Consider the following 12,400-nt stretch of genomic DNA (forward strand, 5'->3'; position numbering starts at 1 on the left):
GCAGGAGGAGGCCATTCGGTCCTTCGAGCCAGCACCACCATTCAATGTGATCATGGCTGATCATTCTCAATCAGTACCCCGTTCCTGCCTTCTCCCTATACCGCCAGACTCCGCTATCCTTAAGAGCTCTATCTAGCTCTCCCTTGAATGCATTCAGAGATTTGGCCTCCACTGCCTTCTGAGGCAGAGAATTCCACAGATTTACAACTCTCTGACTGAAAAATCCAGAATCACTGGAAACTGTTGTCAGAACACAAGTGCCAGCACGCTGAAGACAAAGGGAAAGTCCTGTTTTCCTGGTGACAACTATCTTCTTAAAGCAGAATGCCCCAAAGAGTAGGAGCCGTGAAAATGATAAGGAAAATCAACCATTTTGCTAAAGTTTGTTCTTCATTCAACTTAGAGAGTCGGAAATCATTGGACCAGGTAACAGGTATATTTTTTTTAATTTGTTTTCAAGGTCTAGCCACTACTGGAAAACCTCACATTTTTGTTGCACAATTCTAGGAAGGTAGCCACAAAATGCTGGAGTAACTCAACGGGTCAGGCAGCATCACTGGAGAGAATGGGTGACGTTTTTGGGTTGAGACCCATCTTCAGAAATGTCACTCATTCCTTCTATCCAGAGATGCTGGATAGAATTACTATCCAGCATTTTTGTGTCTATCTTCGGTTTAAACCAGCATCTGCAGTTCCTTCCTACACATCTAGGAAGGTAGTGATGAGTCCGCTTTTTGAATCCTACCTGTGAAAGCACCTCCCACCGTGCTGTTGTGGAGGGAGTTGCAGGATGCATTAAATGCATTGATGATAATGGACCAGCAGCCTATTTCCAAGTCAGGATGGCAGCTAACATGGAGGGGAACACACAGGAGGCAGTGTACCCATGCAGCTGCTATCTTGTCCTTCTGGGTGGTAGAGGTCATGGGTTTGGGAGGTGCTGTCGGAGTAGCCTGGGTGAATAACTACGGTGTATTTTGTAGGCCGTCAACGCCAGCACAGAGCAGAAGATGCAGCATGAAATGGACTGCTTCTCACAGGCCTGTGACAACTTTGGTCACTCCATTAGCACCAAAAAGTCTGAAGTTACGTACCAGCCCGTGCCTGGAAAGCCCCACCAGGAACCACACATCACGGTGAAGGGGCAGAACCTACAGGCAGTCGACATCTTTACCTATCTGGGCGGTACACTCTCGCGAGTGGTGAACATTGATGCTGAGGTTAACAACAGGATTGCCAAGGCCAGCGCTGCCTTTGGGCGACTCCGTGAGAATGTTTGGGAGCAGAGAGGACTCAGCCTTACCACCAAGCTGAAGGTCTACCGTGCAGTGGTACTCACCACTCTTCTCTATGCCAGTGAGACTTGGACTGTCTACAGCAGACATGCCAAACAGCTCAACCACTTTCACTTGAGCTGCCTACGGAGACTCCTTCACATCAGGTGGCAGGACAAAATTCCCAACACAGAGGTCTTGGAACGGGCCGGAATCACCAGCATCTACACCCTCCTACGGAAAGCCCAAGCCAGATGGGCAGGCCATGTCGTCAGAATGCCTGAGAGTCGACTGCCAAAACAGCTTCTGTATGGAGAACTGTGTCAGGGCAAGCACTCAGTAGGAGGACAGAAGAAACGGTTTAAGGACCGCCTCGAAGTGTCCCTCAAAGACTTGGACATCAACCTCAGCACTTGGGAGTCTCTTGCTCTGGACCGTCCAACCTGGCGTAGCGAGCTCACCACAGGAGCCCGTGCAGCAGAGAACAGACGCACTGCAGAGGCCCAGAGGAAACGCACCGCGCGCAAGGCCCGGGCTACCTCCACTTCCACTGCAGCACCCATCCACTTGTGTCCTACATGTGGGCGTGCCTTCCGGGCCCGGATTGGCCTTACCAGTCACTTCAGGACCCACAGTCACCAATCCTCCAACTGAAAGTGAAGCCATGGTCATCTTCCAACCCGAAGGACGAACAACAACAACAACAACAACAACAGGCGGTCGACACTGCAGCCACTGAGAAAAGCAAAGATAACTTTAATGATCCTGAACGGTTTTCACACACTCATCAGCACTGTCAGCCTCAGGCAGAAGTGGACATTTGTGATTTGTGAATCAATAAACTGTAGCGGTTTGTTCATGTAATGAGTCAATAAACCTTCAATAGTTTTCACTGCTCCAACTCAACAAGCTAATTCGAGGATATTTTCTTCCAATTGTGCCACCTTTAGTCTAGTTTAGTTTAGTTTACAGATACATCAAGGAAACAGGCCCTTCGGCCCACTGAGTCTGCACCAACCAGCGATCCCTATTATCCTACACATTATCCTACATACGCAAGGGACAATTATATTTTTTTTAACGGAAGCCAATCATCCTACAAATCTGTAGGTCCTTGGAGCGTGGTGTGGAGATGAGGAACGCAGAGCCAGATCCATCGGGAACGCGAACTCGACAGTGGGAGGAAACCAGAGTCACAGGGAGAACGTCCAAACCTACAAACTCCGTACAGACAGCACCCATTGGCGGGGATCTCTAGCTCTGGAATGGCAGCAACTCCACCGCTGTGCCACTACACTGCTCTTTGATAGTTCCATAATGTTTTCATCATGATAGATATACACTCACCGTCTCCATCACAGGAGACAGACTAGTGACTGACATGTACTACCAACCTACTGACTCCCACAGCTATCTAGACTACACTTCTTCCCGCCCTGCCTCCTGCGAAGACCCTATCCCCTACTCCCAGTTCCTCCATCTGCGCCGCATCTGCGCCCAGGATGAGGTGTTCCAAACCAAGTCATCGGAGACATCCTCATTCCTTAATGAACGGGGGGTTCCCCTCTTCCATTACAGATTATCCTCCAACATTTCCGCCACCTCCAACGGGATCCCACTACTGGCCACATCTTCCCATCTCCACCCCTTTCTGCTTTCCGCAGAGACTCTCCAAAACTCCCTGGTCAACTCGTCCCTTCCCACCCAAACCACCTACTCCCCAGGTACTTTTCCCTGAAACCGCAGCACCTGTCCCTTTACCTCCCCCCTCGACTCCATCCAAGGACCCCAATAGTCTTTTCAGGTGAGGCAGAGGTTCACCTGCACCTCCTGCAACCTCATCTACTGTTTCCGCTGTTCCAGGTGTGACTGAGCGCAGGCTCGGCGATCGTTTCGCTGAACACCTCCGCTCAGTCCCCTTAACCTACCTGATCTCCCAGTGGCTCAGCACTTTAACTCCCCCTCCCATTCCCAATCTGACCTTCCTGTCCTGGGCCTCCTCCATTGTCAGAGTGAGGCCCAGCACAAATTGGAGGAACAGCTTCTCATATTTCGCTTGGGCAGCTTACACCCCAGCGGTATGAACATTGACTTCTCTAACTTCAAGAAGCCCTTGCTTTCCCTCTCTCTCCATCCCCTCCTCCTTCCCAGTTCTCCCACCAGTCTTACTGTCTACGACTACATTCTATCTCTGTCCCGCAGGGCCGTCTTTACAGCATTATGGGCCCCGGGCAAAGCAGTGTACTGGGGCCCCTACGACAACTACTCACAGGAATAAAAATGTAAATGGTCGATAAAATTAAACATATATTTATTTTATTGGCACTTCCAACAAAATCGGTGTTGAAACATTAAAAACATGCTGTACAGCAACAACTAATCAACATGATAAACATTTGAACAATACACGAGGCTTGAAAAACACAATAATACTCAGTAAGCCATACAGATTAGATGTCACAGTATGAAATGACTACGGATTTCTTATTATAACAAGCATTTGCGGCATTTCTTCGCAGAGAATTGCTTTATTATTGGCTTGAAGTCAATGGTCTTTAGGATGTCATTTTCCATGCACATGAGTGAAAGCCAGTTCAAACAATGCTGCCCCATTGTGCTACCAAGCTGAATTTTTAATAAGTTTCAGTCTTGAAAAAGAACGTTCTCCTGTACAGTTGGTCACCATCATGCACATGAACACTCTGAGTGCAATTTCAACATTTGGGAGAGGGGGGGATAAGGGGGCTGGGGGGATGGAGTGGGTGAGAAGAGGATAAGGGGGGATGAGGTGGGTTGTGGGGGGTGGGATGATAAGTGGAGTTGAGGGGGTGTGGATGGAGTGGGTGAGTGGGGCTCTTAAAAAAAAACCCTGATAGAAAAGCAAAGCACTTAGGGAGCTAATTGTTGCGAAACAGATCGCTGTGAGAAGCACTTAGTGATGGAAAATGTTGCGAAAAAAACACTTAAGGACCGAAAATGTTGCGAAAAAAGCACTTATTGAACCTACATTTTTAAAGTAGTATTTATTGATTGCAAGTCACTTAACATACACAGATCAGCATGGGGCCCCTATGCCCGTGGGGCCCCGGGCAAGTGCCCATCAGGCCCATGCGTTAAGACGGCCCTGACACACACACCCCTGACATCAGTCTGAAGAAGGGTCTCGACCCGAAACGTCTGGAGCTGCTCTCCAGAGATGCTGCCTGACCCGCTGAGACACTCCAGCATTTTGTGTCTACCTTCGATTTAAACCAGCATTTGCAGTTCTTTCCTGCACATTATGTGTGTTACAATGACATATTATGTAATCTCTGTAACTGTGCTATTCTTCTGAGGAACAGCCTTCCACATGATAGAGATCGCATATGCAGTGACCAGATCCATGGTCAACCGCACCAGATTTACAGATCAGTTTACCACCACTGGGAACGCTAAAGGTATCAAGTGCCAGTTGTATGTCGGCTGAAGGTTTCTTTACACATTTGGAAAGACAGCAAATAACTTGAACAACTTGAACGACTAGGCTTGTATACACTGGAATTTAGAAGGATGAGAGGAGATCTTATCGAAACGTATAAGATTATTAAGGGATTGGACACGTTAGAGGCAGGAAACATGTTCCCAATGTTGGGGGAGTCCAGAATAAGGGGGCCACAGTTTAAGAATAAGGGATAGGCCATTTAGAACTGAGATGAGGAAAAACTTTTTCAGTCAGAGAGTTGTGAATCTGTGGAATTCTCTGCCTCAGAAGGCAGTGGAGGCCAATTCTCTGAATGCATTCAAGAGAGAGCTAGATAGAGCTCCTAAGGATAGCGGAGTCAGGGGGTATGGGGAGAAGGCAGGAACGGGGTACTGATTGAGAATGATCAGCAATGATCACATTGAATGGCGGTGCTGGCTCGAAGGGCCGAATGACCTCCTCCTGCACCTATTGTTTATTGTCTAACTCTTTCCTCTCAACACCAGTAAGTTGGAATTGAGCATTCAATTACGTTGGTTGATAAGAAGCCAAGAAAATTAAACTGGGTTTTTATCTGTGTAGCGTGTGTACATCCATTTGAGTAAGATTGTTTGAAGTGACCTCACGCGTCAGCGGGCTCAAGCGTTTCACAAAAGCTCAACATTAATGCTGGTAAAAATACAGATTGAGTTTACAGAAGAATCCTGTTACACTTTGCATTTTGTTTAACACTGTGTTGAATTGCTACATGTCCTTGCTTCCAACAATTAAAACATCTCACCATTCTGAACTGGTCAGTTTAGTTTATTGTCACATGTACCAGGGTACTTTGAAATGCTTTTTGTTGCATGCTATCTAGTCAGCGGAGAAAACTATACAAGGTTACAAGGTTGCCGCCCACAGTGAACAGATACAAGACGTTTTGGGTCGAGACCCTTCTTCAGACTGATCAACTGATGTGGAACTCAGCAGTGGCTGAGGTAACTTCTCTACAAATGTTGTGTTGCTTTCTCTGCTTCAACAATTGCCAGCATTTTCTTTACACAAGAGTTACCTCACAATGGAGCATTCTTAAATGATTTAATGCTGACTTTCAACAGATTCTTCAACATTTTAGTCCCCTTCTGATTGAGATTGGACCCCCAATTATGGCCTTGTGATTGTCCCAATTTCCCCCACTCCACCTTTCCTTCACCTGCCCAGGTCTTACACTCTAGAACATTTTCCCTAAACCTCTCTGTCCTCCTTCATTCCTGCTCTGAGATGCGTTTCACAACCTGTCGACCTCCTTTATCTACCTCTGTCCTCTTCCGAATGCCAAGATTTTAATTTCTACCAATTTTATTTCAACGTTCTTGCCTTGCTCTCTGAAACATTCATTACCGGGAAACATTTCAGGACACGGGCTTCCTCTGCTGAGTTTCCCTGAACAAATAGATTTCTATGCGTGAGAGATTGGACAAGAACTATTAGAACAGAGACATCACACGTTCCCATTACTGACCAGACCCAATCATTTCCATTGGGACCTTTTGGATAGCAGTCTACAGAGAAGGTTTGGAAGCTCACTGTCTCATTGATAGTGTTCTGGCCCAGTTGAGAAACTTTAACCTCATGCAAACTGGAAAGTTAACCTTTGCTCATCCTGTTTGGCTGGTTGCTGGGCTATGGAAAAAGTTCTGAAGAAGTGTCCTGACCTGAAACGTCACCTATTCATGTTCTAAAGGGATGCTGCCTGACCTGCTGGAAGGGTCTCGACCTGAAACATCACCCATTCCTTCTCTCCAGAGATGCTGCCTGTCCCGCTGAGTTGCTCCAGCTTTTTGAGTCTATCTTTGGTTTAAATCAGCGTCTGCAGTTCATTCCTCCACATTGCCCTGGTGTTATTCCAGACTTTTATGTCTTTCCTATGGAAAAAGCCACATAGTTCGGGGAGGAGCCAGCGCTGCCGTCGCAGCTGCGGCTTGCCTGCAGTCCGTCTGTCTTTTGTGTTTTTTGTTGTTTTTGTCTGAATTGTAGTTTAATATGATGTAGTGTTGTATGTTATGTTTTGGGGGGGGGGGGGGGGGTGGGAGGGAACGGGAACTGTAACATTCTCTCTCCAGAACGGAGACGTGACCTTTGTTCTGTGTCGTGTCTCCGTTCCCGTTGCGGCCTACCACCGGACATTCACCTGGGAACACCTGGGGCTCTGGTTCGCAGAGCCCGCGGCGCGGACTCACCACCTGCGGCGCTGGCTGCCTGCGGATGTTGCGGGCGCGGCTGCGACTCGTCTCCGGAGGCTCCGGCGCGGGCCACGTGGACGTCGGAAGCCTGCAGACCCCTGGGTGGGGGCCGACATCGGGAGCTCCGGCAACGGCAGAGGCAGCGTGTTCGCCCGCCCCGAATCGCGGGGCTTGGGTCGGCCCGCCGTGGACCTTTCACCGTCCGGCGCGGCCTGAAATAGGCCGTTGACCTTTCACCGCCCAGCGGCGGCTTCAATATCGGGAGCCCCGACCGCCCCGACGAGGCAAATCCAACAGCCTGACCGCGGGACAAGACGGAAGGGAAGAGAAAAAGACATTTTGGCTTTCCATCACAGTGAGGAGGGACTGGAGGAGACTCACTGTGATGGATGTTTCTTTTTGTTTGGTGTTAGTTGTGATTGTATGTGTTATTGCATTTTTATTGATTAATCTTATTGGTCTTATTGTTCAACTGCGGGTAATGTTTCATTTCACTACACATTTATGTGTATGTAACAAATAAACGACTATTGACTATTGACTATTGACTATTCTGTATGGCATTTATTAATCTTTGTTAAAATTAACTGTACAGCACAGGAACAAGCTGTTCATTCCTTGCCAGCCATGCCAGAGTTTGCTCCAGCTTCTGTATTGTATTAAATCATTAGATTCACATAGATATTTAACCCTTTAGGAAACCTTGCTCAGCCAACAGTGTCAAAACTTTTTGCGTCCCTTCCATTGATTGAATGGTTCTCTGTTTCCCAAACAGGTGTGAGTGAATGATTAATATTCATGAACGTCTACTCCACCGATGTTTATAATTCCAGCTTCACCCAGAGAATTAAGCTCCAGCTCACATGAAAGAGATTCCTGCTGTGGGAAAGATCAATTTCAGCAGCTCCGTGGAAGTATTTTTTCGACTAAGGATTATCTTATCCTCTGAGGTAGAATGATTGATTGTCATAAAACTGCATGAAGACCCACTCTGTCCACTAAAGAATAAGATTGAGAGAAACATGTTTGCATTGGAGACAGTCCTGGGATACGGCACTGTGCAGTCATTGTTATGTATATTCTTCCTTTCATTCGTGTCCATCATTCAAATGTTACTTCACTGTCATTGTCCATCCTGAAAAGGGCGCAAGCTTCTGGTGCCAATCAGTGGGAGCCATCACTTGTACAGTAGACGATGGTGGTAGCAGAATTAGCTCAGGGCACTTCCAGTTTCCAGCCCCGTGACTTGGGCGCTCCTGCTGTGGGGCACCATTTATATTGAATTGCAAGCGCGGAGCAGGTCATTCAGTCCAAATGGTGTGTGCTGGTGAACATGGTCCACACAAGCCTGAAGGAACTCATGTGATAAGCACATGAATCTAGCTCACGAGAGAGGTTTCTCTCTCAGTCAAGAACTACCAGCTGACCACTTGGCTTTCTTGCCTTTGAAAGAAGTGCATAATAGAGAAATAGACAGATTCTTGATTGGTACGGGTGTCAGGGTTTATGGGGAGAATGCAGGAGAATGGGGTTGAGAGGGGAAGATAAGTCAGCCATGATTGTAATGGCAGAGTAGACTTGATGGGCCAAATGGCCGAATTCTGCTCCAATCATAGAAACATAGAAACATAGAAACGTAGAAAATAGGTGCAGGAGTAGGCCATTCGGCCTTTCGAGCCTGCACCGCCATTCAATATGATTATGGCTGGTCATCCAACTCAGTATCTCGTTCCTGCCTTCTCTCCATACCCCCTGATCCCTTTAGCCACAAGGGCCACATCTAACTCCCTCTTAAATATAGCCAATGAACTGGCCTCAACTACCTTCTGTGGCAGAGAATTCCACAGATTCACCACTCTCTGTGTGAAAAAAAACTTTCTCATCTCGGTCCTAAAAGACTTCCCCCTTATCCTTAAACTGTGACCCCTTGTTCTGGACTTCCCCAACATCGGGAACAATCATCCCACATCCAGCCTGTCCAACCCCTTAAGAATTTTGTAAGTTTCTATAAGATCCCCCCTCAATCTTCTAAATTCCAGTGAGTACAAGCAGAGTCTATCCAGTCTTTCTTCATATGAAAGTCCTGCCATCCCAGGAATCAATCTGGTGAACCTTCTCTGTACTCCCTCTATGGCAAGAATGTGTTTCCTCAGATTAGGAGACCAAAACTGTACGCAATACAAGATCACTTATGAACTTATGAAATAAAACTATGCTTGGTATTGGGCGATTGGATGGATTTGCAGACACACATCCCAAGCTATGAAATTACATGGAGGTATACAGTAAGAGAATGTAGATGCTGGAATCTTGAGCAAAAACGATGTGCTGGAGGAACTCAGCGGGTCAGGCAGCATCTGTGGAGGGAATAGACAGATGACGGCTCGAAGGGCCGAATGGCCGACTCCTGCACCTATTTTCTATGATGTCAGGACCCTTCTTCAGTCCTTGACTTGTGCACGGAAACAAGACTGGGAATGGGTGTCACAGTTAACATCTGCAAATCACTGCAAATCCTTGAACCGGTCCCTGCCTCGCAACAGTGAAAGTCCATGGAGAATGTGAACCTCTGGCCATTTCTTGCAGTTGCTTCTCAGGGAAGAGGCAATTCACCATCGCCTTTCTTGTGCCGACAGAGGCTTTGGGCGTTTGAGGAAAACTGTTTGAAGATGGAGACGTCAATCCCAGATGTACACAGGATATGGAACAGTACAGCACAGGAACAGGCCATTTGGCCCACAATGTTTATGATGTCAAAACCAACTATTATCTGCCTGCACATAGTTCACATCACTCCATGTGGCAATAAGCTGTGATGGTAATATTTCCTCATAGAAATGTTTAGAAATGATAGGAAACAGGCCCTTCGGCGCACTGAGTCAGCGATCCCTGCACACTAATGCCATCCTACACACACTAGGGACAATTTACAATTACACCAAGCCAATGAACCTACAAATCTGTACTCTTTGGAGTGTGGGAGGAAACCGGAGATCCTGGAGAAAACCCACGCAGTCACAGGGAGAACGTACAGACTCTGTACAGACAAGAACCCGTAGTCAGGATTGAACACGGGTCTCTGGCGCCGTAAGGCAGTAACTCTACCGCTGCGCCACCGTGCTGCCCAGAAGGTTGCTCAATGTTATGGTGCATTTCTGTTTATGGGTTCATTACAAGTTAATATATCAAACCAAACACAGAAGAATAATAAAATGAGCAAAGACTGTTGCAAGCCCATGTTAGAAAATCTGGAGTTTAATGTATAGTTGTTCCAGTTGTTCCAGTTGTTCTATGATGTTCCAGTTTTGCACTCCCTACACACTGAGGGGCAATTTTCAAGATGCCAATTCAACTTACAAACCCGCATGTGTTTGGGATGTGGGAGAACTTGGAGAAAACCCTCGCAATCACAGGGAAAACTTGCAAACTCCACACAAACAGCACCCGATGTCAGATCGAAGCTGGGTCTCTACCAGCTGTGCCACTGTGCTCAGCATATACGGGTGAGGGAGGGCGGACTGCCAAAGGTGGTGGCCTATAACATATGGATCAGTGCGTGCACAGGAACTGCAGATGCTGGTGTACAACAAAGATAGATAGACAGGGTCTGTAGCAGGGTCTGAAGAACATATTATCCTACAACGGGATTCCACTACTGGCCACATCTTCCCATCTCCACCCCTTTCTGCTTTCCACAGAGACCGTTTCCTTCAAAACTCCCTGGTCCACTCGTCCCTTCCCACCCAAACCACTCCCTCCCCGGGCACTTTCCCCTGCAACCGCAGGAGATGCAACACCTGCCCCTTTACCTCCCCCCTCGACTCCATCCAAGGACCCAAACAGACTTTCCAGGTGAGGCAGAGGTTCATCTGCACCTCCTCCAACCTCTTCTACTGTATCCGCTGTTCCAGATGTCAACCTCTCTACATCGGCGAGACCAAGCGCAGGCTCGGCGATCGTTTCGCTGAACACCTCCGCTCAGTCCGTCTTAACCAACCTGATCTCCCGGTGGCTCAGCACTTCAACTCCCCCTCCCATTCCCAATCTGACCTTTCTGTCCTGGGCCTCCTCCATTGTCAGAGTGAGGCCCAGCGTAAATTGGAGGAACAGCACCTCATATTTCGCTTTGGGTAGTTTACACCCCAGCGGTATGAACATTGACTTCTCTAACTTCAGATAGTCCCTGCTTTCCCTCTCTCTCCATCCCCTCCCCTTCCCAGTTCTTCCACTAGTCTTCCTGTCTCCTACTACATCCTACCTGTGTCCTGCCCCCTCCCCTGACATCAGTCCGAAGAAGGGTCTCGACCCGAAACGTCACCCATTCCTTCTCTCCAGAGATGCTGCCTGACCCGCTGAGTTACTCCAGCATTTTGTCTCTACCTTCGATTTAAACCGGTAGAAAAAAGTTTTGTATTAAAAATCTAAATCATTATGTGCTTACGCTGAGATTTTCAATCTGCTTCACAATTACTGAGTATTACTGTCACCTCTGCATTCCCCTGTTTATACTCATGGCTACGCAAGGCTATGTTAGTGTAGGTAACTAAGGCACTGTCACCAGAGAAACATAAACAAGCCCGTTGCTGCAGTTATTTCCCCATTGAATAAAAGGTGTTTACAGATGTGACTGCTACTGCTGCCAGGGTCTGTAAAACGCATTACCTGAACTCATGGGAAATAATCTGCACTTTTAATGATCAGCTTGGATTTGTATCACTATAAATGCATTACCCTAACGTAGGCAAGTTACGAACATTCTAATATGGTTATTTACAAGCTCTGCCTTTGACACCATAATCCCATCCAAACTCATCTCCAAACCACAATTACCACCCACCCTGCCTCTGGATCCTCGACTTTCCGACCCTCAGTCATCGATCAGTGAGGATAGGTGATAGCAACTATAACTCTTAACACCAGTACCCCACCAGGATGCCAATAGACAATAGACAATAGGTGCAGGAGGAGGCCATTCGGCCCTTTGAGCCAGCACCGCCATTCAATGTGATCATGGCTGATCATTCTCAATCAGTACCCCATTCCTGCCTTCTCCCCATACCCCCTGACTCCGCTATCCTTAAGTGCTCTATCCAGCTCTCTCTTGAATGCATTCAGAGAATTGGCCTCCACTGCCTTCTGAGTCAGAGAATTCCACAGATTCACAACTCTCTGACTGGAAAAGTTTTTCCTCATCTCCGTTCTAAAGTCCCTCAGTGTGTTCCCTTTACACTCACAACTGCACAGCCAAACTCGGCTCGAACTCCATCTACAGGTTTACGGATGACAACTCTATTGTGGTCCGAATCGGGAACAGTAACGAGACAGAGTACAGGAAGGAGAACGTAGTGACACGGTGTGAGGACAATACCTCTCCCTCAATATCAGACTGGCGAAGGAACTAATTATTGACCGAAGATAAACACACAAAGTGCTGGAGTAAC

Source organism: Rhinoraja longicauda, chromosome 21 (genome assembly GCF_053455715.1).
Source record: "Rhinoraja longicauda isolate Sanriku21f chromosome 21, sRhiLon1.1, whole genome shotgun sequence".
NCBI classification, from domain to species: Eukaryota; Metazoa; Chordata; class Chondrichthyes; order Rajiformes; family Arhynchobatidae; genus Rhinoraja; species Rhinoraja longicauda.